General features: G+C 44.7%; 1 long non-coding RNA gene across 1 annotated transcript; it reads right to left on the reverse strand.

The window, feature by feature from the left end:
* Nucleotides 1–1,768: 1,768 nt before the first annotated feature.
* LOC132209253 (uncharacterized) lies at nucleotides 1,769–5,145 on the reverse strand. The gene is made up of 3 exons (XR_009445343.1): nucleotides 5,072–5,145; nucleotides 4,084–4,215; nucleotides 1,769–1,865 (listed from the first exon to the last, which is right to left on the reverse strand). It is a non-coding gene; the product is annotated as an uncharacterized LOC132209253 (long non-coding RNA).
* Between the last annotated feature and the right edge of the window lie 354 nt (nucleotides 5,146–5,499).

Consider the following 5,499-nt stretch of genomic DNA (forward strand, 5'->3'; position numbering starts at 1 on the left):
AAGTCAGGGGTAGAAATATTTTGGTTTGAAAACAGCTCACGGAGATGGGGGAGATTTTTAATGAGTATTTCTCCTCAGTGTTTACTAAGCAGAGAATCATGGATGCTAAGGAAACAAGGGAAGAAAGTCGGGATGTTTCGGACCAGCAAGGTGGCGTTTGCAGCCTTAAAGCACATTAAGGTTGTTCATTCCACTGGACCTGATGAAGTCCATCTTTGGACACTGTGGGAGGCAGGGGAAGAAACTGCAGAGGCCCTTGCAGAGATTTTTCCCTTCATCTTTTCTCACTACTGAAATTCCAGAAGACTGGAGGATGGCTAATGTTGTCCCATTGGTTAAGAAAGGTAGCAAAGACCAGCCAGGGAACTACAGGCCAGTGAACCAGTAGTAGACAAGGTATTGAAGATGATATTTAGGGAGTCGATCAACAAAAGCTGGGATATTCAAGATACGATGAGGGATTGTCAGCATGATTTTGTGCACAGGAATCAAGTCTGACAATCTATTCAAGTTTTTTTGAGGAGGGAAGCAAGAGAATTGATGAGATTAGGGCAGCGAATGCTGTCTATATGGACTTTAGTAAGGCCTTTAACAAGGTCCCATACAGCAGCCTCGTCATGAAGGTTCGGTTGTGTGGGATCCAGGACAGCTAGCTCATGGGATTCGAAATTGGGTCGACGGTAGGAAGCATAGCGTGATGGCTGAATTTTGGTTCTCGGACTGGAGGCCTGTGGCTAATGGTGTGCCACGGGGGTCGATACTGGGATCTTTGTTATTTGTCCCTCACATAAATAATCTGGATGTGAATGTATATGGCACGATTAGTAATTTTGTATCATCTGCAAACTTAAGAGGTATCGCTGAGGTATCAAAAATTGCAGGGGGATTGTGATCAGGCTGAGGATTGCCAAATTAAATTCAATACAGCTAAGCGTGAGGTGTTGGCCTTTGGAAAGTTCAGCCAAGGTAGGAGTTATACAGTGAATGGTAAGGTTCTGAGGAATATTGTGAAGCAGAGAGACCAAGAAGCACAAGCGCATAGTTGGTGGAAAGCAGCATCACAGGTAGACAGGGTGGTGAAGAAAGCATTTAGCATGCTGGCCTTCTTCGGTTGATACATTGCATTTAAGTTTTGGGACGTTATGTTAAAGATATACAAGTCATTGGTGAGGCCACACTCACAGTGTGGTGTACAGTTTTGGTCAGCCTGTTACAGGAAAGGCAGAGTTAAACTGGAAAACGTGCAAAGAAGAGTTACAAGGATGTTGCTAGGAATAGTAGGCCTGAGTTCTGAGGAGAGGTTGTCCAGAATTGGGCTTTATTCCTTGGAATGTAGGAGAATGAGCGGTGACCTTACTGAGGTGGATAAAATCATGAGGGGCTTAGACAGGAAGAATGCACGGCGTCTTTTTCCCAGGGATGGGGAATGGAAAAGAGTGTACAGATTTAAAGTGAGAGGGGGCAGATTTAAGAAGGATGTGAGGATGTCCAAGATTACAAAGAGATCTTGATTTATAGGGTTAAGAGGCTGAGGAATGGCAGGTGGTGTTTAATTTGGATAAAGGCGAGGTATTTCATTTTGGTAAAACAAACAAGATCAGTATTTGTACAATTAAATGTAGGGCCTTGGGGTTAGTGTTGTCGAAAAGAGAGACCTCAAGGTTCAGGCCCTTAATTCTGTGAGGTTGGCATCACATGTAGAAAGGGTGGTTAGGTCGGAGTTTAGCCTGCTTGCCTTCACTGCTCAGGCCTTTAGAGTATAGGAGGTGGGACGTTATGTTGAACTTGTGCAGAACATCAGTGAGGCCTCTTCTGGAGTAATGTGTCCACTTCAGATCTCCTGTTCTTCGAAGGATATCATCAACCTGGGGAGGATTCAGCAATGATTCAGCAGGAAGTTGCCAGGAATTGTGGTTGAGAATCAAAAGGAGAGGCTTGATCGGTTGAGGCATTTTTCCACTGCAGTCTAAGAATGGAGAGGTGATTTATATGTTTATAAAATCATGAAGAGTACAGATAAGGTGAATGGAATATCCCTTTTCGTTTGGGAGGGGAATTTCAAGACTCGGGGGCTGCAGAAAGCAAGCTGAAATGTTCCCTGTTCATGCCTGAATCTGGACAGTGCTTATTGCCAGACTATTTGACGAAGGGCCAAAGAGATGGAGGTTAGGTGATGCTTCTCGTGGCTGGATTAACTTTCTACTCCTGGTGGCTTCATGCTACACTTACAGTCTATAGGTTACCAGTACTGGAGGGTATGAGTTATGAGGAGAGACTGGGACTTCACTGGAAAATAGGAGGTTGAGCATTGACTTGAGAGGTTTGTAAAATCGTGAGGGGTATAATGTGAACAGCAAGGGTCTTCTCCCTTGGATCGGGGAGTCTAAACAACAGCGTAATTTTTAACGGAAGAGGAGAAAGATTTGAAGGGCAGCAATGAGGAGCTGTTTCAAACAGAGGGTTGTTTCTATGTGGAATGAACTGCCAAAGGAAGTGGCAGATGCAGGTACACTTCCAATATTTAAAAGACATTTGGACAGGTACATGAACAGGAAAGGTTGAGGGGGATATGGACTCAACTCAAGCAAGTGGGACTCGTTCAGTTTGGGAAGCCTGGTCGGCATGGACAAGTTGTAACGAAGGAGGCTAGAGAACTCAAATAATTTTTGATATTTTGAAAATAGTTCACATTACAGGAGACAAAGTGCTAAATGTCTTCAAAAATACAAAGGTGGATAAATCATCAGGACCTGATCGAGTGTATTCCAGGACATTGTGGGAAGTAAGGGAGGAAATTGCAGGAATTTGTATCAGCTGTAAATATTTGGTGGGTGCCAGATGACTGGAGAGTGGCTGATATTATTCCTTTGTTTTAGAAGAGATGTGGGAGAAGCCTGAGAACTATAAACCTTAAACTTAACACTGGAAAACAGTGACAGAATTAAAGTCAGTATGGATTTACGAAAGGGAAATCATGCTGGACAAATCTGCTGGAATGTTTCAAGAGTGCAACATTTAGAGTTGAAAAGGCAGTGGACGGAGCTTACGTGGGCTTTGTGAAAGTGTTCAAAAGGTCCCACAGAAGAGATAAGCACGTAAATTTAAAGCATGGTAGATTGAGTATTCACATGGATACAGAACTGTTTGGCACACAGAAACAGTCAGAATAAACAGTCATTTCTTCTGTGCCAGTGAGTAACCAGTGTGGTACGGTGGTCAGTTGTGGATCCCAGGTATTCATACAATCAATTAGTTATTTAAATGAGAAATGTGTCTCAGTTTGAGATTATCCAGTTGGATTACAAAACTAGGAAAACACAAGTCACTAACAGTGAGCATGCAGATGCAGCAGGGGGATGAAGAAGGCAAATGGTATTTTGACCTGCAGAGTTAGAGCGTTTGAGTACAGGAGCAGGGAAGTCTTACTGAAATTCTACAGGATCTTAGTGAGACCACACCTGGGATGGTATGTGTAAATTTGGAATTTTTATCTGAGGAAGGAACTTCTGGCTATGGAGGCTATTCGCAACAGTTGATCAGACTGATTCCTGGGATGGCAAGACTTACAAAGAAGAATAGGATGGATTGGTTAGGATGAAATTCACTGCAGTTTAGAAGAACGAGGAAAGATTTCACAGAAACCAATAAAATTCTAGGTAAATACAGGAAGGATGTTGTCAATGACCAGGGAGTCGGAGCTTAGGGGCATGGGCTAGGCTGTTAAGGATTAAAATGAGGAAATTAAAAAAAATACAGAGACTGGTGACCCTGTGAAATTTGCTGCCACAGAAAGCAGTCAAGGGCGAACACTGGACGTTAACAAGAATAAGATGATATTTATAGTTGTCGGGGCTTAAGGGATCAAAGGGTCTGGCTCTAAAGTGGGAAGAGGCTGAGTAGAATGATCAGCCATGATCAAAGTGACTAGCAGAGAAGGATCGAAAGCTACAATGGCCTGCGCCTGCTCCTATTTTCTATGTTTCTAATATGGTGAAGGTGGAACATAAGAACAAAATGACGACAACTGACACAAAAAACAGCACAACCTTATCACCACTGGATGAAAATCCTGTAACTCCTTACCAAATTGCAACATGGGAGCTACTTCACTTCGCAGATTGCAGCAGTTCAAGAAGGTGCAGAGTGATTTTGGAAGCTTCTGCAGTGGCTGCTCTGTCTCTCATTTTCAATCCAGTTTTCAAGTTGTTGAATGTTCTGAGAAAAGTAACATAGTACGTCAGAAATATCTTTGGAAGTTTGCTGATACTGGGGGAAGCAAGGGGTGGGATAGGGGCTGGAGGTACAGAAGTGGGTAGTGTTGGGGAAGAGGGACAATGAGAGAAACAACTGGCTGGATTTTGTGGTGGGGTGATGGGCGAAGAATAACCCCAATATCCAAACAACACAGCCCCACCCTGTTCAGCTCTCTCCCTCCACTCTGTGGTCTTTCTCTGAGCCTCTATCGCACCAGCAGCCAGCTCAGCATCAAAGATGTGCATTTGGCCCAGTTTTAAAGTCCTTCTGTTTGACCACATTGTCTCCCAGACCTGCTGGCACCAGTTCTCAGATGCTGAACTTATTAATGGCCAAAAGCGTCTACACAGTTTTCAAATAAGAAACAACCTGCAATTAACTTCCAGGCCTGGCCTCAGAAACCAATAATTGATTTTGTATTTTTTTGGAGCACAACTGCTGCTCACAGCCCAGACGTCGCCGTTCAACTCTCAGATTCAAGCCAAACATTATTTAAAAACTCAGTGAGGGTGCTAACACAGGAAACAGTGGAAAGACCGCTAACCAGTGAGTGCACATTGGAGTTCTGGTTTACTGAGAACACCTCTCATTGCTGTAATCACATTCTGAAGTGGCTTGACAGGGTAAAAGCTGACAGGACCTTCCCTCTCACAGGACAGTCTAGGCCTGTTTCAGGGAGGAAGCCTGAGGCTCTCTGCAAACTAAATGCGGCACCGGAAGACCCCTGTTTGAGACTTGAGACCTAAACTGAGCAACCATGCAGCCCTTTTGCTGGAATACAACACCGAAGCTGCCCTCCCCTTTAACTTGTACTCACCGCTTGTGGCTCTCATGGAGGACCATTTGATTCCGGAGATCCATCCCAGTGCGGATGCTCACAGTCACAATGAGCTGTGCGCATGCTCCATAGCTGAATACGCTGGTTTGATATCGAACGATCAATAGCAAGCAAGAGGCGGGACAGAAAAAGCACCGGAAATGCTTCTCCTCCAACCGATCAGAGGACAAGGGCATGGCCCAGTTCGAAGTCAGGATCACCGGACCCGAAACGTCAACTGTGTTTACTCTGTCACAGAAGCTGCCGGACCCGCGGGGCTTTGTTTTTGTTCACGTCATTCGCGCAGCGGGTGGGCGGGGTTATTCGTCTACCAATCAGGGGGAGACAATGGGAACTGCGGAAGCTGGAGAGTGTGAGATAACAAGCTGTGGAGCTGGATGGACACAGCAGGACAAGCAGCATCTCAG

This window comes from Stegostoma tigrinum, unplaced genomic scaffold (assembly GCF_030684315.1).
Source record: "Stegostoma tigrinum isolate sSteTig4 unplaced genomic scaffold, sSteTig4.hap1 scaffold_76, whole genome shotgun sequence".
NCBI classification, from domain to species: Eukaryota; Metazoa; Chordata; class Chondrichthyes; order Orectolobiformes; family Stegostomatidae; genus Stegostoma; species Stegostoma tigrinum.